Below are 25,075 nucleotides of genomic sequence, written 5' to 3'. Positions count from 1 at the left end.
CAATGCATTCAGAAAGCCAAGGAGAGCAGAGCTAGAGGGCCACAACTCGCAGAATGTACTATCAGATAATGAAAGGGATGTGTTTTTTAAAAAGGTGAAGGAAATTCAGCGCTCATTCTAACTGCCTACAACAATCTGCCAACAACAAGGTGGTCAGATTTTAACAAAATGCTCCAGCTCTCTAGTCTGACCAGAGTACAAAAGTGGGACTTTTAGTCAGACAGATGAAAGGCATAAAAGATAGACCACTGGACTTTGAGTTAGGAAAACATGAATTCAAATTCTATCTTAGATGCTTCCTAACCTTGCTTATGTAACAGGACATTAAGGTAGGTAAAAATTGTAAAATATATCTATACATATTTATAATATATATGTGTGTGTGTGTCTATGTGTATGTGTAATATCTTGACTAGTGCAAAAATTGAAGTGAGAAAGCTGTTTGAAGTTGCCAGTTTCCTTCACTCCTCCAGAATCACTGAAATACAACAGCAAGACAAAAGTCCAGATAACTGGCAATAGATGAGGATATAGTTGATGACTGAGCTCTTCAAAGTCTAACCGAGTTCTAAGCACTCCAAAGTGTCTGTTTTCGGCACCTTATAGCACTGGAACAATCCTCCCATTGTACTTCTCCCATTCCTCTGGAGTAAGTCATCTCCCTAACTCACCAAGGTTTGAGACCTCTTGGTTACCCTCAGCCTTGGGGAGCCCATGTGCCAAAACAGTTTGCCCAGGTATGGCTGCTGCACATTTTCCAGCTTCTTGGAGCCATAGGTAAGAATTGGGGGAAATCAGAGAGCAAGGGTGGAAAGCAACCCTGCAAAAGACAAAAGGACTCAGTAGTCTTCCCACCAGAAAGATTAATCTTCCATAAACACTCCATACATACATATTTACATAGAGAATACATAAAAAAAAGGAAGCTATAAAATAAAGACAAGGAAGCAGGGCACTAGCCCTAGAATGGAGAAAGGCTTTAAACAGCTAATAGGGTTGGATGAAAGGAACTTCTGTGAGTTGAAAAGTAAGGGGGCGGGGTGGGGAGGCAGTATTCCAGGCAAGGGAGAGCCCAGTTCAAAAGCACAGTGATGAGAGATGGAGTGCTGTGCATGCAGAACAGAGAAAAGCCCTGTTCAACCCCATCACAGAGTGCGGCAAGGGAAGAAATAAACAATGAGGCTGAAAAGATAGGATGGAGGGAGCTTGTAAAGGATTTTCACTGCTAAACAGAGGAGATTATATTTGACCTGAGAAACAACAGGAAACCATGGAGAAACAGGCACTTACTATGAGATGTGATATGAAGCACTCAGTTACATTTTAAAACCTTATATAAATCTATGTAAAACCATTAGCTTATTCTTGACTTTTTCAATGAGATTCACTTAGAAATTCTCTTGAACTGTTCTTTCCTGCTATTATTTCTTTATATTCATTCCCAACTATTGCCTACTATGCTTTTTAACTGCTTTTTAAGATTGAATAAAATAATGTGGATATAAGCTCACTCTTTAGGTCACCACCAGCAACATCAGCATAATACCAAGAATTAACATGGCAACAGGAATATACAACCCATCATATTTTACTGTCTTCTGCCAACTCTCAACATTTTGAGAGGCTGTTTTTTTTTTTCCTCTCCCTCCTATGTAGTTGGAGATTATTTGGTGTGGTGACATCTGGGCAATTTCATGATACAGTGGACGGAAAGCAGGGTTTAGAACCAGGAAGACTCGTCCAACTTCAGACATGGACTGTGTGACCCTGGTTAAATCACTTAACCGTGTTGTCTCAGTTTCCTCATTTGTAAAATGAACTGGAGAAGGAAATGGCAAACCACTCCAGTATCTTCACAAAAAAACAGTCATAACTGAATAACAACAAAAAATTATAATAACTGGGATTTGTTGTCTGTCATCAGTAGCATTGTTATTAGCCTTGTCAAGGCAAGGTTAGTAGACTCCTGAAGTAGAGCTTGCTCCCGTGCCGAGTACGTAACTTTCCACAAACTGAGAGTTCAGAAGGATATATACTCATGGGACACAGATGGCAAAGTAGCTGGTGTTTATCCTCTATACCTGAAAGGGTGGAGGCACAGTTATGGCTGATCAGCCCAATATGAGCTCAGAAGGCTCTACCACAGGCCAGTCACAACTAGTCCATGTGAATACTTGGCATGGAGGGTTCTCTAGGTATTTACTTGGAGCTACTGAGATTCTGCTTTGCTATGAAGCACAGCTGCTTTTTTGATGCAGGTACGCCACACTGGACAGTTCTGTGCCTGTATTTCTCATATCTCACAATCTATACTAACACTCTTCAAAAAGATCTTGAGAGAGTCCTTGTATCACTTGTATCTCCACGGGAGGATTTGCTTTGTGCAAATGGGGTTCTCCATAAAATAGCCCTTTGGGCAAATCTACATTTGGCATTTCGGCTATATGGCCAGTCCATGGGAATTGTGCTCTGTACAGGAGAATTTGAATGCTGAGCAACACAGCTCAAGGAAGGACCTCAGTATGCCGGTATCCAGGCAATCTTCAAAATCTAAGAATATTCAAATATAAAAATTCAATACAGTCTAAATTTTACAGGAATATAGCGAGGAGGCGAGCACAATGTCTCTGTAAACCTTCAGTTTGGTGACCAGCCCAATATCTCTTCTCTCCCACACTTTCCTTCAGAACCTTCCAAACAGAGCTAGCTCTGACAATGCACACATCAAACTCAATTTCTATTGGTCCATTTCTAGAAAGTATACTGCCAAGGTAAATTAACTTACCTCCAATATTCAGAATTTCTCCATTTTGCAACAAATGGTTCTACATATGGATGGTGCAGTGCTGGCCAAATTTTGTACAAGTGGCAAAGTGATCCATAATCGGTTACATCTCAGCTCCGAAGAATGCAGTCATCTGCCAACAAAAGGTTGTGTGAGTCAGTCCTTCCACTTTAGATTTGGCTTGGAGCTTTTTCAAATTAAATAATTGACCAATCAGAACAGAAGCTAACCTTGAGGGCTTGTTGAAAGTGTCTAACAATATCACTGAAAACAACCCGCCAAAAAACATGGGAGCAAGTTCACAGCCCAACTTTATTCCTTTAGTGACTGGGAAAGCTCAAGAGTAGCATCCATTATCCCGAACCCAGGCAAACATGCCATCATGAAATCAATGTATAATGAACTTGATGAACTTCTCCAGGCAACCAAATTTTGTCATGAGTTTCTATAAGCCCTCATGACTGATAGTATCAAACGCTTGATCAGACCTACAAAGATTGTTTGTAGACCTCTCCTCTGCTCATGGCACTTCTGCTGGAGTTGTTGGGCAGCAAACACCGTGTCAAGCATTTGTCAGCCCTTTCTGAAGCCACACAGGCTCTTGGGTATATGCATCTTCCCAGGAGAATGATCAGTCTACTAAGGAAGCCTTTAACAATAATGCTATCAACAATGATTAAAAGAGAGAGTGCCCCCCTTCCCCCGTGATTGCCCCAGGACAACCTGCTTCCTTTTCCTTTCTACAGATGAACAATGGAAACATAGTAAAATTCTGGGGGATGATCTCTGCTTGCCATATAACCTGGAAGATTTCACTCAGTGTATGAGCAGTGGACCCTCTGCCTTGTAGTCAGTGCCAGATACTGTGCCACATGAGAGGAACCTAATGGTGTCTAAAACTTCTTCTTCAATTAGAACTTCAGCTAAAGATGCATCGATTTCAATCTTAGGTATGTGATCAATGGCTTCTGCATTGGCTGATAATCTGTTAAGGACATTATGGAAAAGTTCAGCCCAAGTCTCCAGGATTAATGCAGCACCATCAGCACTGAGTAGCTGACATGGATCTTTTTTTGTTTTGTTTTGGATTTTTTGCTAATTTTACTCATGATCCTTCTTAAATGAGTCAAGAATCCTGCATCTCTCTAAGTTTCACTTTCTTTTTACTTTTGATGGAGTTAAACACTGCACACTGTCCTGTTGGTCAATCCTGTGAAGTTCCCATTTTTCATTTAGCCACTTATGAATTCTCCCTTCATTTTTGCCAAATTAATCCTGATGTTTACAAGTATTCTGTCCCAGATGAGTAAATATAGAGCTATACCATCAAATCTCTGGAAGCTGCACTTCTTTGCTCCATGGTGCTGTGCGTCAACTCAGCTTTCCTTCTAGGTCAGAAGTGAACTATTCACCCATGGAGAAGTGCTCTGATCTGTTGATGCTCAGATTTCTGACAGTCCTTTTGCTTTAGGTTCACAGTTTTGTCTAATACAAATGTTTAGCTTGGAGAGGATTATTCTGTGATCAGTCCAGCACTCTGGGTCACAAAACATCTTTGTCATTCTCACATCTTGTTTTTTCTCCTTGCAATGATATAGTCTATTGAAAGCCAATGTTTGCTGTGAAGTTACATCCATGAAGTTTTAATGCATTTAGATAAATAGAAGACAGTGTTGGTGATGAGAAGATCATGAAATCTATAAATCTTCACTAGTAAGTGACCATGGTTGTTGCTTTTTTTTCTCCAATTCCATTCCTTCTGAGAAGTCCCAAACATGTCAGATAGACTCTGTTTAATCTTAGGCTAAAATTATTCAAAATTATAAGCTTGTCTTCTGTCACAATGATGAGGATTTCCAGGTATTTTTCTTTTCTTTAGCCTCACCAAGGTTTGACATGGTGGGAACATATGCACTGATGGTAGTATTGTGGCACTTTCTTGCAAGTGGGAGACTAATTGCCGAGTCTATCAATCACTCATTTTGGGAGGTGTACAAGCTTGTTGACTACATATGTTTGATTGCAAAACCTATGTCAGATTCATGGGGCTCCCCTTCCCTGTAGCCACTCCAGAAAAATGTGTATCCCACTCGAACTTCAATAAGGCTGCCATAATAATAAGCTTCAATAAGAGTTGCCAACCCTGTTTTATTCAGAGATGAGCTTCATACCTGCCGAGTTTGCTCAGTGTTGGTCTTTCAGGTCTACTGAATTTTATGCTATCTATAAGTGTATATATTCCTTGTACCAATGATAAATAAATCTACACCAAAAAAAAAAAAAAATGGAACTTTGTTTTGACCACAACAAAGGATTCCTTTGCTATGATGAGCAGTCCAGGGTTAGGTTAGATAAAGCAGATGATTTTTAGGAAACCATTTCTTTTTTTTATTAAAGATTTATTTTCAGAACGTATGCATAGACATTTTTTTTCAACATTAACCCTTGTAAAACCTTGCATAATGATGTTCCCTCCCTTTTCCCACTCCCTCCCCTAGATGGCAAGCAATCCAACACATGTTAAACATGGTAAAAATGTTAAATCTAATATATACATATCTATTTATACAATTATCTTGCTGCACAAGAAAAAACAAATGAAAAGGGGGAAAAAAGAGAAAGAAAATAAAATGCAAGCAAACAACAACAAAAGAGTGAAGATACTCTGATGTGATCCACACTCAGTCTCACAGTCTCTCTCTGGATGCAGATGGCTCTTTCCATCACAAGATCATTGTAACTGGTAGGACTCCTTTTCTAGTCCCTTCCTCATGCCAGGAAGTGAGCAGTATAGTGCTTCAAAAAGGTTGTTTAGATACTCGGGGGCTGCCAAATCCCACTGCTGCTTCAGTCCAATGCCTGTGATCAGTCCAGCACTCTGGGTCACAAAACATCTTTGTCATTCTCACATCTTGTTTTTTCTCCTTGCAATGATATAGTCTATTGAAAGCCAATGTTTGCTGTGAAGGCATCCTTCTGGTGTGGGATGCCTATATTGCATCCCACCTGTTGTTTTGTCACTCTTCTGGCCCCATAGGATTTCAAAATAGGTAAAATAGCAAAACAATAAAATAGCAAATAGTGAATGTCTTGACTTGTGTATAAATTTAATTTGTGAGACACTTTCAAGAGTCAGTCTCACACACTCCTGTAGCAATTGAAGTTCAGTGATAACACAAAAGTTAAGATTCCTGGCAATGGTCCCGGATACACAACGCAGAATACAAGAACAGAACTAGATGTCTGACCAAGCTCTAAGCACTCCACAGTATTGCTTCAGCCTCCTTTGTGGCTGTTAGAACCAATTGTTTTCATCTACCTGTTCTTCACGAGACATATTCACGTGTTTGGGATAGACACCCCCTAACTCACCAACAGTGAGTACATTTAAAGTACATCAGTTACCCTCAATCTGCTTTGGCCTGTGTGCTGAGGAAATTTTTACCAGAATGTGGCAGCTCTTTGGAGCCACAGTTGAGCTGGGCGATACAAGGCTATGCAAAGATCAATGTTGAAAAGTTATCTATGCATATTTTGAAAATTAAAAGCTTTAATAAATAAATAGATAAATGAATGAATAAGCAAACAAGTAGAAATTTTAAAAAGAGAAAAATTTGGGCAACAGGTAGACATCACAAGTGGATAAGTCATCCTGAAGGGGCTTGGTAGTCCTTACACCAGGTACTAGTCCTAATTGAATATCTTATAAGTAGCTACCATGCATGAGCAAAGTTGGCAGGGAAGATTATAAGCCCAAATTCTATCTTACACACACACACACACACACACACACACACACACACACACACACACATCAGGTCAACTGGTAAAGATAAGAATTCTTCTCAAAATGTTTCCTAGTGTAGGGTCCCTTTAAAAGTCTCCATCATGCTTAATGCTACACTAAGTTTACAAATACATCATTCAACATGGTTGGCATCTGGAACACAAAGGCTGCCTTCATTCCTAAAGGAACAAAGGTCCTTCTGAGTGGGATGCAAGGCAGCATTAAGAACAAACAGAAATCCTCTAGCAGGATCACTTCCATTCAGGCACTCCCAATTCAGTGAAATATCGGGCAAAAATCATTTTTTTTTTTTTTTTTTTTTTTTTTTTAAAAAAAAGGATGGCCCGTAGGTTGATGGTCTATATCCACTGGCAACGGCTTTTGACCTGAATGGGGCCTGCCAAATGGAGCTTTGCTTAGCTCTTCCAACATGTCAGAAATGGATCCAGAGGGACGGATGCTTCAAAGCCAAGGGAACGATGAAAGTTTTCTATGAGTTTGTTCTTAAGTTTCATATGGCATGCTTCCCCACCCGCCTGTGATTTATCAAGGCACCGTGGCCTTTAAGAAGATAATTAACATTTGATTAAAATTTATTTTTAAAATTGAAAGCCATCTTCTTCTCCCATCCTGACCTTTAATTTGGCTGGCAGGACCCCAAGAGAGCACTTTGAGTTTACATTAAAAATTAGCCATTGTCAAAATTGGGCAATGCATCCAGAGGTGATTCATTCATTGGGAAGGGCGTTCACTGCAAGTCTCAGCCTGGCAGAAACAAAATGGCTTAGTTAGCTTCAATTAGTTCCAAATAGCCTGAGGCAAAGAGCCACCTGTCATGGTTGTTCTGCCCACTGCTGAGGAGGACGAGCATGGAGCACACTGATCCAATGGCAATGTTGGGGACAATTTCATACATCTTGATTCACTGGAATTAACCCAGTTGTTACAAATTCAGTCAACCAATACAGATGTGTCAACTAAACAAATACATTCAGAGGGAGCTAGGAGACAAGGTAGATTCATGGGTAAGTTTTTTTTTTTCCCCTCAAACAAAGGTTGTACATGAAGTAAAGAGATCACTGCTTTTGTCAAAGCCTTGGGTTCAGATGCTGGTTGAAAGACAGTCATCAAATACCCACAAGCCTCAGTTTCCTTCATCTATAAAGTAAAAAGATCAGGCTTAGTAATCTCTAGGGTCCCTTTCAGAGAGATCTTTAATGCTATGAAGAGCAAATAATCAGTGAATACATTTTTTTTTTTAGAAATTGAGAAAATGCTTCATGGCTATTTGGAGCCAACTCTAATGAAGCAATTTGATTTCCTCCAGTCTTTGATGAGACAAATAAACCTTACAAAAGAACCTTACAGAAAACGTAACACTAACAAAGAAAACTATAAACCCATTTTAATCATAGTAATTAACAATTATATAGCCCTTTAATGTTTACAAAGCATTTTAAAAAGATTATCCAAGTTGAGCCTTATGACAAACCTGTGACACAGGAACTGTAGTGAAACCTTTTTGATAGTTGTGGATACTGTTTCAGAGGCATGGCCTAACCTTCCCATGATCCTATAGCAAGTAAGTGTCAGAAGCAAAATTCTAACCCTGGCAGTGGTTAAATTTCATCCTTTCCACTTTTGTCTCTTGTATTGGATCCTTGATCTCCAGTTTTCCAGAAATAATCGAGACAGCCTTCCTGATGTTCTTCACTTCTTTGTCTACTTTCATTGTCCAAAATCCATGCCCTAAAAGATAAGCTCTATGAGCTGAACATCTGGCTGATTAATAGACAGTCCATCCACCTAGTTATTGCTGTGTGGGAAGATGTCAGTCATAGTTTTCTTTGAGAAGAAAGGACAAACAACATCAAGAAGATGGGCTAAAGTCTTTAGAAGGATTATAGAGTTCATTTAGGAAGTTCTGCAATAAATCAGAACCTTGTTCAAACAAGACAAAGACTTCAAACAGGAGCCTCTGGGGGACTTCACATTTATATAGCAAAGACCCTGATCCTTATTTAGCTCATGCATGTTTTTAGCAATTCAGTGAAATTTATAGATTTTCTCTCACAATAATGTTTTTAGGTATATAAAATAAGGTACATAGGATTGCAAAGATGTATTTTTTCCAACCAGCTTCATGGACTTGATCTATCCACAACATCCTTTGAGTTGGGGAAGTAGAGGACAGAGTTCATGAAGACATCTAGAAGCTTTTTCCTTTATCCAATGTTCTTTCTGTATCTGCATCGATCTACAGTATATATTCTCCCCATTGTAAACTGTATCTCCTATGGTCAAGTAGTTCTGATTTTGAAGTTACAGAAACTATAGAGAATGAGGGAAGCAGAAAAATTTTCAGTCCTGTCTTCCTTCACTGCTGAACAATTTCATCTCAGGTACCTGGTTCTCCCATCACCACTCACTTGAACTGATAGATATAGCCAGGGTATAACTATTTAAACCCTGACAAATCAGATAAATATATACAATTTCTGGTCATTCAGTGAGGTTGCTCCTATGCATCTGATCAGAAGGGGGGAAAAGATGTTTCTGCCTTGTTAATAAATTAAGTTTATTTACCCAGTTTTTGGTACTATTATAGTATTAGTACTATTAGTATTTAGAACTATTTCAAAGGAAGGAGAAGAAAGGTAAATTTCCTAGGCAAACACCTAACAGTCAACAAACAGTAAGAACAAAAGAGATTTTAAATGCCCTAGAACCTTTCAGATAATTCTGTACAATTTCAATGATGAGGAAATGACAGTAGTTAGCAAGTGATCAGTCAGAACAGTGAGAGCCACTAAGACCTTCTCCTCAGAGACAGCCCAATGTATCAGTAAGAGCAAGCAAAAGACCCAGATTCTAAATCTGCCACTAGCAGTGTGAGACAGGGATGTTCTCTCTCTGAGTATCAGTTTGCACACTGAGGAAAAAAAAAAAAAACAAAGGTTGAGCCAGTTGGTCTTATAATATGCATTCATATATTGTTGTTGTTATATGAACATTCTGGTTACATAATAGAGTTCTTGGGCCCAAGTTCAAATCTGGACTCAGGTACTTATTAGCTATGTGACCATGGGTAAGTCACTTAACCACTTTTTACCTCAGTTTCCTCAATTCATAAAATGGAAATAACAACAGCATCCATTTCCCAGGCTTGTCGTAAGGGTTAAATGAGTTAATACTTGTAAAACACTTAATACCTGACACATGGTAGGTACTATATAAATGTTTATAATCATAATATTATTATTCATTGCTGTGATCTAATATTTTGAATCACAAGAGGAAATTTAGTTTGTAAAGCAAGTCAGTGGTTAAAATATTTCCATAGTAGCTACACCGAGCCAGCTCTCCATGCCAACTCATAAATATTTCCATGCACATAAGGCTAGTTTTCCAAAAGTTAGCTTTCCAGCTTCAATTAAACTCCAGACGCCAAGCTGTTATATGCTTGTCTGCTTCAGTAATTATGTCCCTGCACAATTAACGGGATGTGAAATGAGTACCCTGAAAACAAGATATTAATTGTAATAAATTCTGCTCACACAAACTTTCCAGAATCATATTACTCTGCTCAGGGAACTGGGCTTCAAATCTTGAGATGGCGGCATAAGTAGAAGGCAATATGGCATCTTGTGGGGGGAAAAAAAAAAAAAAAAAAGACTCCTGATCTATGTATCAGAAGGTAAGGGATCAAGATCTGCCTTTGAAGTTACAAGTCCCATCTAATCCCTCTGCTTCTCTGGGCCTTAGTTACCTCATCAGAAAAGTGGGAATGATAATAAGTTATGTTATATAATACATATCTAGTGTCTAGGTCATTAGGTTGTTGGGAATGGGGGGAAGTGCTTGAGGCATAGACAAATGAACAAAAATCCATAAACTTGTTAGCATTCTGTGAATTTCCTTATGATACAAAATGAAAACTCTAAGAACAAAGAATTCCCACAAGCCTCTCGGATAGCTCAAGAGACCAGGATGAGTACACAGAACCCCTTGACTCCCCTCCCTTCACTCTCATTCATGCAAAAATGTTTGTTGCAGCTCTTTTTGTAGGGACAAAAAATTGGAAATCGAATGGACGCCCATCAGCTGCAGAATGGCTCAATAATTACAGCAAATGAATATAATGGAGAATTATTGTTCCCTAACAAATGAAGAGCAGACCAATTTCAGAAAATCCTGGAAAGACTTATATGAACTGATGCAGAGTGAAGTGAGCAGAACCAGGAGAACATTGTACACAGTAACAAGAAGATTATGTGATGATCAATTGTGATGGACTTGGTTCTTCTCAGCAATATTGTGATTCAAGATGACTCCAAAAGACTTGGGATGAAAAAGGCCCTCCACATCCACAGAGAAAACTATAGAGACTGAATATAGATTGAAGCATAATATTTTCCACTTTTTGTTCATTTACTTTCTCGTGTTTTTCCCCTTTTGGTCTGATTTTTCTTGCACAACATGAGAAACATGAAAATTTGTTTAAAAGAATTGCACATATTTAACCTTTCTCAGATTTTCTGTCTTGGGGAAGGTTGAGATGAGGGAAGGAGGAAAAAAAATTCAAAATACAAGGTCTTACAAAAATGAACATTGAAAACTATATTTACAGGTATTTTGGGGGAAAATAAAATACTATTCAGGAAAAAAAGAAAGAAATGAGCATGATGGTTTAGTTCTGCTTCCTTTATACTTTTCAGTTCTAAGAGTAGGATTCAGAGTATTGAACTAGGGAGCTCAGTCCATAGGGATCTTGGGACTCGGATTCCAGGCCAAATGTGGCTGACAAGCGAAAGAAGTTCAAAAAGGCAACAGTCCTAGGACACAAAGCCAGAAAGAGCTTTGGACTTGAACTTGATAATACTAATGCTATGTAGAAATTAAATTAATCTATAAACCAGACTCTTCCTCAGAATCCAAAGTAGAATAAGGAGAGATTTACAGTCTATAGGTATTAAAAGTGGTTGCATATTTGCTCATTGTGCTTTTGAAGTAAGTAATCCTTTATTAAAAAAAAAAAAAAAAAACAATCAACAATCTGACTGGTAAGTGTTAACAGATTTTTAGACCCATAAAATGGGGAGGAGCATAACTGGTGAAGAATCAATTAATAATTGTCTTAAGCTCCTTACTATATGTCAGGTGCTATTAATCACTGGAGATTTTTAAAAATACAGCATCTGCCTTCATATAACTTTCAATCTAATGGAAAGACAACAATGCAAAGAAATGTATATGAATTATAGGCGGGAAGAGTAGGAAATAATTAAAAAAGGGAAGGCACCGGGAATAAGAGGGGTTAGGAAATGTGGGAGCCAACAGCAGAATTTGGAGATTTCTCCATCTCCTTACAATGGGAAAAAGGGAAGAATGTAACTCACCGGACCATCAGAGAGTAAGATTTAGAGAAAATACTATTACATAAGAACTAATAATTGTCAAATATTTAGAGAAGTCCACACATGATCTGAGATGAGCTAATACAGAGTCAAATATAACCATGAAAACAATAGACATAATTACTCCCATTTAATTAAATAGATAGAGTGAAAAAATGGAAGCAAAAAATTTATACTTACACTGAACCAAGCTTGAGCCAAAGATGGTGCAAGGCTCTACCTTCCCTTCTTTGCAGAGTTGGCAGACCATGAATATGAAAAATTGTACATAGAAGCAAATCAGGTTAACACCTTAGCTGTATCACTAAGATGTATTTTTTTTTTCTCCTTCTGTAAAATCCTGTGCTGTTGTGATACAGGAGCCACCTGCTAGTGTCTTTTCGAGGTGCTGATAGGAGGAGGAGGAGGAGGAGGAGAGGAGGAGGAGGAGGAGGAGGAGGAGGAGGAGGAGGAGGAGGAGGAGGAGGAGGAGGAGGAGGAGGAGGAGGAGGAGGAGGAGGAGGATGCAAGAAGATTGAGAGGCCATTGCTGTGCTCTGACCTCTCTCCTCTTCCTTCGACCTCCAATTTATTTCATTCCCAGTCCACAAGCAACACCTGTGTCAGTAAAGACTGCCCTGCAACTCCTTCAGATGTTATGATCCACAGCTGTGGAGGCTCTCGGAGAAATGACCTACCCCTTCACCTGGGCATGCTCCTTAACACTGTGTCCCAGAGGATGGAGAAAGATTATATTCAAATATTAAGATAATATTTTTAAACGATATCACTAAAGAATTTACCTTTCTTAAAAAAAAAAAAAAATAGTAGCTGGCTTTCCATCTAGCCTCTGGAAGAAAGCAGCTATGAGACTAGTCAATGCACTTGACCATTCAGAAAATCAGAGAACCCTCAAAGACCATCAGTCCCAGATACATTGATGATTTTATCAGTGGAAGGAGTCGTCACACTGATAGTTCCATTCACATGAATCAAATGACATATCTAAATGCTGCACACCACCACTGCTGCCCCTTAGCAATGAAAAATATATATATTATATAATGATGCTGAGGAAAGGTATATCTCTACAGTCATGCATGCCATACTCCTGATAATTAATTCCTTTTATAACAACTGTTGAGATCAGCCTTCATCATATTGAGACATTACTTTTATGTAGTCTTTCATGCTTTGGGATATTTTAATGAATCTGTGATGTCATGAGTATTAGTGTTCCCCCAATCCATCTATGTCTTCTCACCTAGTGAATTCTGCATCTTTGCCCTCCCATAAATCGTCCAATGAAATTGTCTTAAATATAGATGCCCTTCCTCTCTTATTCTTTTATGACTACTAATACCACATTCATAGAGTCACAGTTCTAGACCTGAGCAGGACCTTGAGAGCATGTCGTTCAATCCCCTCCATTTTACAGATGAGCAAATTGAGGTCTAGGGAGAAGACAGAGCTTGCCTATGATCATACAGGAAAAAGATAGAAAAACTGAAGTTTGAACACAGAATAAGTAGGTGGCACTGTGGCTAAAAAGCCTGACCTAGAGTCAGAAGGGCTTATCTTCCTGAATTCAAATTTGACTCCAGACACTTAGTAGCTATGTGATTTTGGGAAAATCACCAAATCTTTCTTCACTATGAAACAAACTAGAAACATAAATGATAAACCAAATGGGGTCACAAAGAGTCAGAGATGACTAAAAAGTGACTAAATAACATTTTATAGCAATATGAATCCTTTTCTTTCCACTATGCCATATCAGGGTCAAGTCCTCATCCTCAACTCATAATTTGTCTACTTTTATTTTGTTTATATCTCAATGATGTTTTATGTCCCTTCTTGCTTACGAGTAAATCAGTAGTGATATTATGCAATTTAGATTATTTATTCTCACTATGTGACTGGCACTTTGGACTGTTCACTATTTTGATTTTCCAGATTCATGATATTTCATGAAATGCAGTTAAATAATGTGAATGAGGAAATAATGTTAGCTGTTATATCAGGGAACACCTTGGAATCATTGAAAGAGCTATGAAATTCCCCAAATACAATCCAGTCTATTATCTCTCCTTTACAATCCTGACATTAGATCAACATCCACTGGCAATGCTAGTTCAAGACATACATACTGATTGATGGCCACAATAGGCTGACCATTTCATTGTATGTCATAATCTAAGTGATAGTCATTCTTTAGCCCCTTGATTTTTCCCATGTGGATGGTGAACTCAACAGATTTAGAGCAGCCATGAACTTCAATGAGGAGCCCTGTGGTGGGAAAATTTTATGGAGTTTAGAGGAAAACCATCTTCCCATCTATACATGAACCATGGTCCATTAAGACTCTTCAGAATGTCTTCCATGACAGAAGCCTGTTTCCTTATTTTATTTCTCATTTGATATTGATGTGCCATTTTAACACACACATAGGAGAAACCCTTTTGGAAATAAAAAAGTTTTAAAGTCATATTTTTTCTTTAAAGTAAAATGATATTTTTGCAATTAATGAACAATACACTCAGTGGGATTTATATATTCTCTATACTACTCAGGCAAGTACATAACTGAAGACGTGGTCTGTTATAGAAAAATGTGTTCTAAAACTAGCCCAAATCTTTCTATTTTCATCACGCTTTTTTAATACTTGAATAGACCATTCTAATAAAAATGACAGGCTGTAGGAGGAGGTACAGAGGGAAGGATCGTAGAACCACAAATGTAGAGGTTAAAAGGATTTTAAATTAAGCCCAAATTTCTTATTTTACATATAGAGAAAATGAGTTAAAGTGCCTGCCTGAGATTCCAAAACTTATAAGCTGTAGAACTTGCTTTTGAATCCAGCTCCTCTGATCCTTCTTCAATATTCTAGATGCCACTAAAAGCAATAAAGTGAAAAAAAAAAGTGAAGAGGAAAAAGAATGTAGTCAGTAAATAAGCATATATTAAGCACCTACTATATTTCAGGCACTCTGTTAATTGTGCTTTTAGACACAAGCCAGTTCATGGTAGGATCTATAGTTTTCTGTTCCCCAGTTGATGCCCAAACTCAGTTTGGATTTCAAAGAGTGGGAATCAAAGTAGAGATTGACAACAACTGGAGTGAAGGAAAGAGCATCATGCACATGGGAAGGGGTGGTCCTTGTAACAATCTTAAAGGAAGAAATAGAGGAAGTAGGTCAAGATCTGCAGTTGCAGAGCCCTGACTTCATGGCTGCACATGCTTGTTCACACCAATTAGGTCTAATAGCCAGAATCAGTGGTTGGGAAACAACACCCAGCATCTCCCACTGTCCAGCATTTCACCCTTGGAGAAAGAATTAGCTATAGAAGGAGAAAGATACCATGAAGCGTGGTGGGGGGATAGAGAGAATAAAAAGAAAGACATGGTGGACTAACCCAAAAAGTTTCAACAAAGATGGTGGGGATTAAAGGTAATTCTGGAGGAAATTTAACCTCAGGGTTTCACCTCACTTGGATTTCTGAGTGGACACATTAAGGTGAGATTACCCAAGACCTCTACAGAGGGTGTGAATATAAGCGTGAACTGATCTCTATCAGTGCTCTTCCCAGCTTGCCTCAGTAATCTTATCAGTACTTCAGGCTTTTCTCTGACAACCCCACCTAGTTACCCAGGACCACATTACTAAATAAATACAAAGCACTCCATTAAGTGTTGGAGATACAGACATAAAAGCAGAGTCCTCAATCTCAAAAAAAATCCACTTTCTAATGAAGGGAGACAACTTGTATTTCATAGAACATGCAAAGGTCCCATGATCCTTAGGGTGCAGTAGCAAATGACAATGCATCTTCTTAAATGTCATTTTTACAAATGCCTCTTATCAGTTTCTGCTCTTTAACCATGTGATAGAAACAAGGATTTTGGTGATGAAAACTTTATTTTCTCAGTTTTTCAGCAGCTATGGTTGCCTGTATGGCAGAAGCTACAACTCCTGCTATATAATAATAACAAAAAGACTTCTTCTGGCCCAGGTCTGTGATTTCATTGATGTAAAGAACTCCCAAGGGAAGCAGGCTTCCCTGCACCTTACTGTTTTAGAGTCGCCTAAGGCAAAGAGAGATTAAGATATAGCCATAGGGTCACCTAATGAGGATGCCTGACTCAGAGACTAGCACACTTTCCACTTCCCAATACTGTTCCTTCAATGACAAAATGATTATAATCTAACTATACAACTGTATTAATTATGCAGAAATTAAATGATTCCAGATAATCCTACAACCAAATTTATAATTATAATGGGGAAATACCCACTGCAGTGAGATCATAGCTCCATCAAAGTATGGAAGTATAATTATAGATGTTAATAGAGCATGTCCTAATATATTACATTATTAATTAACATATTAAGATATAATAATATATGATAATATAATATTGCATTTATGGTTTGTTGAAAAATAAGAAAGATAATAAACAGTAATTATGTGATAAGCATAAATGGTATAATGATAATAATAATACAATGGCTGAGACTAATTTTTTAATGGTGAATGCAGATCTTTTGCAATGGAGGGAGACAGCATTACTTTGAAAGGACCTGGGATTTGGCTTCAGTAAAATTCCCTGGCCTTGAGCAAGTTATTTTTTTACTCCAACAAATGTTTCCGTTTGTCTAATACCGATTGCAGGCTCCCATCCCTCCTCCCCTTCACTGATTTCTTAGGGGAGTTGAGGATAATAATAGTCCATGCTTCTTAATAATTGCAGGGTTTTTTATTTAAAATGTTTTAATACCCCCATGAGGAAAGAGTCAAACAAAATGCAAATCTGTTGTATGCTATTGAAAACATCATCAAAAAAAAAATCAATTAAGGGATTGGATCTCCATTAAGTGTGTGATGAAGGAGCCCCAAAACTCACTGGTAATTAGGTCAGAAAAACAAGAGAGGGAAGATTTAGTTTTTTATTCCAAAGAAGTGAAATGTTTGCCCCCAATGTCCTAAATGTAAATGAGTTTCCTTTGCAATCACCATCGGATTTGGGCTTCATGAATCCAGTTTCATGTAATCAGTGACTTTCTCAAATCTTAGAGCATCTGGATTAGAGCAGACTTGCCTTCTCCCACAGGGGGAGTGACAGCCCCACCAGGGATTCTGATGATTCTTAAAACTTACTTAGCTATGCTCACATTCTAACCTTCTTGGAAACTGTCCTTTAACTCATGAAAATTCCTTCTGCGGAGCCCCAGGACAAAGGCAAATTACCTTGACAAGAATTAACCAGAAGCCTCTACTTGAGTGCCAGCCCCACAAAGAACCCAGGGGCTGGTTTGGGGTTTCTCAACATCAACAACTTGAGTCATTCAAACTTGCCAAGGCTTGACTTTTCATTCAGATTCACTTAGTATTTTGTAAAGAATCTGGAAAACAATCGTGATGCAACCTGGGAGATAGTGGGTAGTGTTGCACAGTGGATAGAGTGGGGTCCTTGAGACAGACAATAACTCCAGCTCTTTCCTCTTCAACATGTATGAATGAGGAGGGAAATCCTTAACCTTTTAGTACCCAGTGGAATCAGAATATAAGCTAAAATGAGCTTTGGAACTACATCAGTAGTTTCCATAGTGAAAATTAACTACACCAATGAAACCCTAGGGAACTGTGGAGAAGAGGAGGGAGAACTAAGGTGTGAAGGAAATTGGGGAGGAAAAGGGGGAAGGAAAAGGAGAGAAAGAGAGAGAGAGAGAGAGAGAGACAGCGACAGTGAGAGACACAGACAGGCAGGCAGGCAGAGAGAGAGAAACAGAGAGAGATAAAGACAGAGACAGAGAGAGATAGAATAAGAATGTTAGGTGCCAATTATGCACTGTACTAAGTACTGTGGACACAAAAATCCATGTCCTTTTAGCTTATAATCTAATGGGAGAAATCATAAACAAGTGAAATAACGGGATAAACAAGAAATAATCAACAAAAGGAGAATGCTGGAATAAGGAGACATTTGGAAAGTCCTTCTGTAAGGGATAGGATTTTAATTGGAAGCTAAGGGAAGCCAGGGAGTTGAGAAGTCAAAGTAGAGAAGGGAGAACATTCTTGACATGAAAGCCAGGCAGAGAAAATGTCCATAGCCCAGAGAGAGATGCTCTGTTTGTGGTATAACCAGGAGGCCAGAGTCACGGGGGCAGAGTAGACTGGACAGGTAGGACTGGTGATGGAAGGCAGTGAGTGACAAACAGAGCATTTTATATTTGATACTGGAGACATTTAGGAGTAACTGAATATGGTCATGATATGACTGAATTTGAGCTTTGGAAAAATCCTTTTGCTAACTGAATGGAGAATAGCCTGGAGGGGGGAAGAATCCTGAGGCAGACACATTCACCAGCAGTTCAGGCAATAGTCTAGGTGTGAGGTGATGAAAGTCTTCCCCAGGGTAGGGACAGTGTCAGAGAGAATGGTATCTAAGAGATATTGCAAAGGCAAAATCAAGAGTGCTTGGCAATGCTTTGGCTATGGAGGTAACAGGGAGGGTGAGAGTAAGGAATCCAGGATGACTCTTAATGTGTGAGCCTGAGAGACAGGGAGGATGATGGGACTCTGAACAGGAATAAGGAAGGTAGGAGTGGGGAGGGTTTAGAGGCAAAAGATAATGAGTTCCATTTTTGGACATATTGAGTTTCACATGTTTACTGGACATTCAATTTAAAAGGTCTGAAAGGCACTTGGAGAGATGAAATGAAGAGTCAACAGAGAGCTTGGGACCAAAAAGGTAGAGATACGCTGGAAAATTAGCATAAAGATAGCAATTAATCATGGGAACTGATGAAATCATCACGTGAAATTGTATAAGGGGAGAAGAGAAGAGGGTCCAGGACAGAGCCCTAAACGATGTTTATGGTTAGAGGATATGATCTGGCAGTCAGAGAAATGGGAGAACCAGGAGAGGGTGAGGTGTCATGGAAACCTAGAGAGAAGAGAGTAAAAGAAGAAAGAATGATGATCAGTGTCAGAGACTGGAGAGACAGAGACAGAAACAGAGGGGTAGATAGAAAGAAGGAGGTAGGGAAGGAGTGACAAAGAGAGGGAGAGAGAGAGAGAGAGAGAGAGAGAGAGAGAGAGAGAGAGAAAGAGAGAAAGAGGCAGACAGAAAAGCAGAGAGACAGAAACAGAGAGACAAGAGAGAGACACAGAGACAGAGAAAAGGAGGTAGGGAAGGAGTGAGGAAGAGAGGAAAAAATAGAGAAATAGAGACAGACAAAAGCAGAGGCACAGAGACACAGACAGACAGAAGGAGGTAGGGAAGAAGTAAGGAAGGAAGAAAGAGAAAGACACATAGAAGGAAAGAGAAAGACAAGACAAACTAAGAGAATCAAAGCATTTTATCAACATAGGAAACATTTTGATTTGAAGTGTATAGAACACAAGAAGAGTTTGGTAAATGTTTAACAACCTCTTCTCTGAGAAAAAAAATGTTCCCACAATACATTTTTAAGTTAATTTGAATCATTAAAATTTTATCTAATATTTCTTCAGTCTAAACAATCACCAAAACAATAAATCAAGCCTTGCTTTTTAGGGTTTACTGATTTCTGAACTGTAACTCCTCACACTAAAATCCTGACAATCAGGTCCCTGTAAGCCAATTTGAGTTGTTCCAACACAGCCCTGATTAAGTATTTTGCCCCACCTCCAAATATTATCTTTCTGATATGGAAATTAGAATGAAACTTTCTAGGATGAAAAGTAACCTCCAGAGTTGGGAATTTCCTAGAACAAAAATCCTGTTTGCACATGGAGAGTCTAGTTATTTTTAAATGATTAACCTTCTGGGAACTGGATTCTCAAGAGCACTTTCCCCCCTACTAGGGCATTTAACATATATGACTATGTATTATAAATTGTGTTTTATTATGGAAGATGGTCTAGTCATGTATCAAACAAGGGAGAATATTAGCAGCCCGAGTATTTCATTTGTATCTACAAAAATATTAATAAATTTCTCCAACCTCCAATTTCATGGGAGGCAATGCTTTATGAAGAATTTTTGAGAAGTTACAGATATAAGGGACATAGGATAAGAAAATTGCTATAGACTACTATCTGTCCTTTTAGAGAAGATAGCCATGTTTGAGATCATGGAGTCTTCAGAAGAATGTACTCTTCATCCACTTGGTTTTTCCTGTGTGAATTGCTAGGCTTGTCCTTTCTGAGGCATCCTGAGGCTCATGAAGGAGGACCCCTAGTGTGCTGGAGTTCCATGCAAGTATCACAATTTATTCCCAGACAAAAGACTCTAGAGGACCTCACTATCTCTCCAGGAGCTTTCCTCCATTTGGACTGGCCTCCTCCATGACAGGAGTGCACCCGATAGTGAGTCGATCTAGTCTTGTTTATGACTATGATTTAAAAGAGAGTTATTGAACACAATTATTTTATTCCTCTATCACTAATTTCTTGTAGAACTTTAATGTTTGCATAGGATACTCCTTGCTGGAGGAGACCCTTGAAGGTCACATTCTACTTGTACAAGATAAATAAACACTGTTGCTGTTGTTATCAACATGATTTAATTTAAACATATATATCATGTTGTATTATATTATATCCTAGACCTGGATCATCTATCTATTCTACATGTTTCTCTTAGTTTTGAGGTTTTTCAGTAAAAGATTTTACAAACACCATAAATCAGATTCTCTTAATGGCAATTATAATAAATAATAATCATAATAACTAAGATCCATAAAGCATTTTTAAAGTTTGCTAAGCATTTTATAAGAGCCTCTAGGTGGCACAATGGAGTGCCAAGCCCAGAGTAAGAAAGATTCATCTTTGTGAATTCAATTACTAGCTGTACCACTGGGCGCAAGTCATTTGCCTCAGTTTCCTCATCTGTTAAATGTGAAGGAGAAGGAAATAGCAAATCATTCCAGGATTTCTATTTTTAAAAAGTCTAAAAGGGGTCATGAAGAGTTGGACATGGTTGCCAACAACCCGACAACAACAAAAGTATTTTATATAGATTCTCATTTGATTCTCACAACAATCTAGTGAAATAGGAGCTAGGATTCTCCTCAATTTACAAGCCAAGTGAATCAAAAAGAAAAGTTCAAGGACTTGCCCAGCATCATACAACTAATCTGAGACATATTTGAACTCAGATCCCCTGGAACTCTAAGTCCAGTGCCCCATCTGTAACTACCATTGTTCCCTTCAGATTGAATTGTTAGAAACTGTGACCCTTCAGGGAAGATGTTTGGGTCATTTGAGTTCATGTGTCAAGAAAGAAAATTTGTGGACCAGTCTTTGTGTGCAAGTAGAATTGGGAAAGATTTCCCTTTCCCCTCTTTCAGTGGTATTTTGTTTCATGGCCAAAGTCTTTGCTTGGCGGATTCACAGAATACCAAGTTAGAAGGAACCTCAGTAACCCATTAATTGAACCCAAACCTGAAGGCAGATTCACAGAATACCAAGTTAGAAGGAACCTCAGTAACCCATTAATTGAACCCAAACCTGAACAAGAAGCCCATCTACAAGTTCCCCCATTACCTCATCTGGAAAATGAAAAAGTTAAACCTTGGTGATCTTCAAGAACCCTCCCAGCTCTAGACTCTTTTCTCTGAGCCTACAAGCAGCCCCATTGATAAATATCTCCAGTCAAAGTGTACCCACTAGTCCCAGACAGCTGGTGCCATTTTGGACAACTTTGATCATTCAACCCTTAAGGGGACCTTGTTCCAACCACTATTAAGGTAGTACCTCTTGAAGGTGAAAGACTGTCTTCTATGGATGTGAGCTACAACTTAGAATGATATTGGGAGTATCCCGAGCTGACAATCACAGTGGGCCCAACAGCTGAATATGAGAAATTAAAGAAGCGCAGAATTAGGAGATCAGCTCATTCTTCCAACTGAAACTCATCTGAAAACGTGGAAGAATGGGAATTTCCTGGTGGCCCAAGTCTGCCAAGTCTGCCAAGTCATGGACACTGGCCCCTCAAAGGTTTGTGAAAGAGGGCGAGACACAAGCAAAGAGAGCCAATTGCTTTCCTTGATTTAATTTCCCAGAAATCTAATTTGATGAGATTTGGGCTCTGTGATGAGGAATTTACAAGCAGTTTTTTTCTTGGTTCTTCTGTATAATGAAGTGATCTTGGCAGTTTGATGAGCTGCCTGAGGCACCAGCATATCCCTAAGATGTCCTGCCCTTTGCTGATGCTGAGTGTACTGTTTATGACTTTTCAATCTTTATTGCCATCTTTTGAAGAATTTACTTTCATGTGCAAATAGGTAGGGCCCAGGCCAAGCTAATCCTACTGTTCTTTATCTATTCCAGTGACCTGGATCCATAAAAGACTTTGCAATTTGAGGAGAAAGCCAAAAGTGAGGGAAGGCCTTTGGCCTACTAAGGTCAGCCTACATTGTAGGATGATGAAAGGAAAGCAATTGCCCTTCACAACCTTTCTCCAAAACAAAAAATCTCTCCTTAGCTGACTCCTGAAATTCTATATTTTTTAACTTTATTCTTTTTGCTTAAGACTTTAAGTCCTATTGAAATGCAGCTACCTCTGGGAGATGTTACCTTGTAGATATTTTACAATTACACATAATTGATTATGTGTATACATATATATACATGTAATTGTATGTATGTATATACATATGTACCAATATCCAAATGCATACAGATGCATATATATGGATAAAAGAATATTTCTATTCATATTTATAGATAATATATATTTGTATTGTACATATATACATATATGCTACATATACACATATGTACACACACAAAGCCATGTAAAATATCTTTGTATGTATGTGTGTATATGTATATACACAAATATCTCCACATATATACACACATATCCTTTTCCCTATAGAATATGCAAAACCATAATTGGGATTTGTCTTTGTATACCCAGAATTAGAATCATTTGTTGTCTCCTCATTACTCCCTAGGAGTAATAATTATTTCATTCATTGCACTCTGGTCCTAGCATAGTTTGACACAGACAAGATGCTTAATTCATGGGGTTAAAGTTATCTTGCTATAAGATCTTATCAATCACTTATATCTCCATAATAATAGCTAAGGTGTATAAATCTTTATAAATATTATCTCCATTAATACTTATAACAACAACCCTGGAAGGAAAATGCTTCTATTAACCCCATTTTCTAGTTGTAGAAAATTAGGCAAATAGAAATGAAATGACTTATGCACAGTCAACTAGTCATTCCCATTGAACTGAGGTCTGCTTGACCCTGGGCCTGGCACTTTACCCATTGAGCCTCTACATGTAGCTTTTGCTAGAGAGGAAGCAGGGACTTTGAGTGTCTAAAGAAAGAATAAATCTTATGAAAAAAAAAAAAAGGAGTGGGGCAAATAAGGGGAAATTTGAAGCAGCTAAAACAAAGCTCCACTTCTGTGGTCCTTTGCCAAGGAGGCAGCCTGGCTGCATGTGCTGAAGCACTTTGATTTGCAAATTGTTTTCCATGGATCAGGCCATTGAACTTCCCAATAACAATATGAGGTAGGTAGTGAAGGTGTCATTATCTCCATTTTACAGATGAGACTCCTAGAAATGACGTAAACGGGCTCACTAGAGCAGTGGAAATAAAACTCACTTGGGCACCAAAGGATCTCAGTTTAAATTCCAAGTCTGGCATTGTTTCCTTGGGTGAGCTTGGGTGAACCACTGAACTTTGCTTGGAATACTCTTTCCTGTCTATAATTAGAGAAGATTGTTCTGGATGAGCTCTATGGCTCCCTCCAGACTTCCTTCTAAGCTCCCATGACTTCCATTTCAAAATCTACTTCTGACACTCCCTGTGTCACTTGACTTCAATCTCAGCCTTCTCATCTGGAAAATGAGAGAACTGAAATAGCTGAGCTCAGAGGACCCTGCTTAATCCAAATCTAAGAGCCAGTGTCCTCAGTTCAAATCCCACCTTGGAAACCAATTATCTGTGTGAGCTTGCATGAGTCCCTGGGGTAAGCTTCAACTCTCTCATCTGTAAAATGAGGGGATTGCATTAGGGAACCTCCAAGGACTCTCTAGCTCTAAGTTCATAAGTTTGTGCCTTGTCCCGGGTAACAGAGATGGTAGGTGAGAGAGACAGACTTGAAACCCTCACTCTGATGCCCAGTCCATCCTTCAATGCTCTGATTGGTCAGACTTGTCTTTTTCTTAGGGGTAGATTGCAAAAGAAAGAGAAAACAGAGAATGTTTCGAAATGTTGGCTTTTTCCCTTCTGGATCCATGAATCTGTGAACAAGGATAGGACAATTGAAAACAGGGAGAAAGAAAGGGGGAAAGGGAGGGGAAGAAGCAATATAATGAAAATGGAGAAGAGCAGTGAAGATATGGAAGGAGGGAAAGGTGAGGATGGGTGAGAGACCCACCTGAAATCTCTGACTCTACTATAGTTAGCCTGTAGGTTACAGAAGCAGTCACTCAATAGGTATTTGTTACATGCCTACTATGTGCCAGGCACTGCACTAAGAAGCCATTCTCAGCCCAAACTCCTATTTTTAAGCTTGGTTATTACTTACACACAATCAGTAGATAGCCAGGGAAGCCTGGTTATCAAAAAGTTCCCACAACTGAGGTTTTGAAAACTCTTCATGAAGAAAGCACTGATTTGCTGCCTTTGTAGTGACCTCAGCAGCCTGTGTGACATCAAAGTGCCTCTCTGTCCCATTCACACAGCTCAAATAGGCATACTCAGGCACCATCAGGGAAAAGGAGAGAGAGAAGGCTGAGCCCAGAAATGACCCACCATTCTATGATTAAAGAAACCCTGCCCCAAAGACACGCTCTAGTTTATTCAAAGCTGGGAAAAGGAAATCCCATAAACATTTGTGAGTATATATAGAGCAGGGCTTCTTAGCTGAGATGTATGAAGCTTTGGTAAAAATATTTGGATAACAGTATCCAAATATTCAACATGTGTAATATTCAACTTTAAAATCCTATGTGTTTTATGCATTTAAAAGCATTATTCCAAGAAGGCGTCACCAGATTGCCAGACCCTCTCACTTTCTCTTTCTCTCTCTCTTTCTCTCTTGCTCTCTCCTCTTCCTCCTCTTCCTCTTCCTCTTCTTCTTCTTCTTG

General features: G+C 38.8%; 2 long non-coding RNA genes across 4 annotated transcripts in view; one reads left to right on the top strand and one right to left on the bottom strand.

The window, feature by feature from the left end:
* LOC116419620 overlaps window positions 1-10,825 on the top strand; it is a 49,548-nt gene extending 38,723 nt beyond the window's left edge. The window contains exons 2-3 of the long non-coding RNA XR_004229873.1: window positions 4,384-4,498; window positions 10,629-10,825. This is a non-coding gene — a long non-coding RNA (uncharacterized LOC116419620). The remainder of the gene's footprint in view (window positions 1-4,383; window positions 4,499-10,628) is intronic.
* The window catches only part of LOC116419619, a 151,910-nt gene extending 127,323 nt beyond the window's left edge, over window positions 1-24,587 (bottom strand). Inside the window, exons 1-2 of one of the 3 annotated variants that reach the window (XR_004229871.1) lie at window positions 24,514-24,587; window positions 2,786-2,918 (exon numbers count right to left, since the gene is read on the bottom strand). This is a non-coding gene — a long non-coding RNA (uncharacterized LOC116419619). Of the gene's footprint in view, window positions 1-2,785; window positions 2,919-12,169; window positions 12,344-24,513 lie in introns of those variants that run through there. The other 2 variants (XR_004229870.1, XR_004229872.1) reach the window with 2 other exon arrangements.
* Window positions 24,588-25,075: the final 488 nt, after the last annotated feature.

Source organism: Sarcophilus harrisii, chromosome 5 (assembly GCF_902635505.1).
Source record: "Sarcophilus harrisii chromosome 5, mSarHar1.11, whole genome shotgun sequence".
NCBI classification, from domain to species: domain Eukaryota; kingdom Metazoa; phylum Chordata; class Mammalia; order Dasyuromorphia; family Dasyuridae; genus Sarcophilus; species Sarcophilus harrisii.
The sequence above is the reverse complement of the archived record's forward strand: the minus strand, read 5'-3'. Positions and strand labels throughout refer to the sequence as shown.